Here is a 1259-nt window from a genome sequence, read left to right as displayed (position 1 = left end):
TATATATATATATATGCTTGTATGTATATATGTGTGTGTGTATATATGTGTATTTTTATGCTAGGGTGTCTATATACATATGTGCAAGTATAATTATATGTGCATGTGTGTTTTCTGTTTGGCTTGAGTGGAAGGAGAGAATAGATTAGATTAGCATTTCTCAACTTCTATTCCAGTTATGTATTTCAAGACTAGGTCAATTACCAAACCTGTTAATGGGACCACCTTCCAGTTGTATGAACAGAGTTTTCTTAGTATTTTTCTGAATGATTCACTGCAGCTTCCAGGCCGCTATCAGTGATTGCTGGACGAATTTTCCAGTTCAGTCAATGTGTGTTATGTCTGTCTTCGTTTGCGGGTTTAGGCATACTGTGTAATTTAGATGTTCTCTTCTCAAATACCGGCTTTCAACTTCAATGCTACTCCGTGAAATATCAAAGATTTGTCTACTACAATCTACTCGGGTTCACCAACAGCCTGAGATGGTATATTTAAGTATGTCTCTTATTGTAAACTTACCATTTGACTCTTGAGAAAGTTTACTGGAGCCGTCTGTTGCAAGCATTTGTATCACTGGCCGAGGTGCAAACTCCTCTCTTTCACACGCCATAGGAAAGGGTCATCGAAAAGACCTATAAGTGCTACACTTTCTCCCCTAAGTACGCTACCGAAAGAAACACTTCTTGTACAGGTCAATTCTGTATCCAAGTTAATCTTCAAAGGGTGTGACATTCAACGGTCAAATGAAAAGCCTGAGATCTGGTCATCTTCGGTGGCATACCAGCTTGTTGTTCTCGGCAAAATGAAGCGTGGAATGCTCTACACAAGACTTTGCCGCTATAATCAAATTGCTATGTCGGTTATCCAATGGTGCATTTTCTACACAAAGCTAAAACTAGTTAGATGTCTTACGGCCGATGATAACATTACGTAATTCAGTGACTGTTTGGAAGATTACATACGGAAAACGACGAGACAGCCCATCATATATGTACAGTCAACTTTTAATGATATCTGTGCCTGTGTGTGTATATATATGTATGTATAATAAACAAGTTTTATTAATATATTGGATTGCGTCATGGCTCTTATTTCAATTGATATGCACTCAAAATTGTATCACCTATAGGAAAGTCATTATATTTAAACCAAGTATAAACAAGTTTTCAAGTGTGAATTTTGCTACTTTGGTAACAGTTACAATACTCATCTTACCAATCATTTGGCCGATATTTTAAATACGCATATACATATATATA

The sequence above is a fragment of the Octopus bimaculoides genome, chromosome 19, assembly GCF_001194135.2.
Source record: "Octopus bimaculoides isolate UCB-OBI-ISO-001 chromosome 19, ASM119413v2, whole genome shotgun sequence".
NCBI lineage: Eukaryota > Metazoa > Mollusca > Cephalopoda > Octopoda > Octopodidae > Octopus > Octopus bimaculoides.
Note: the sequence above shows the minus strand (reverse complement) of the source record.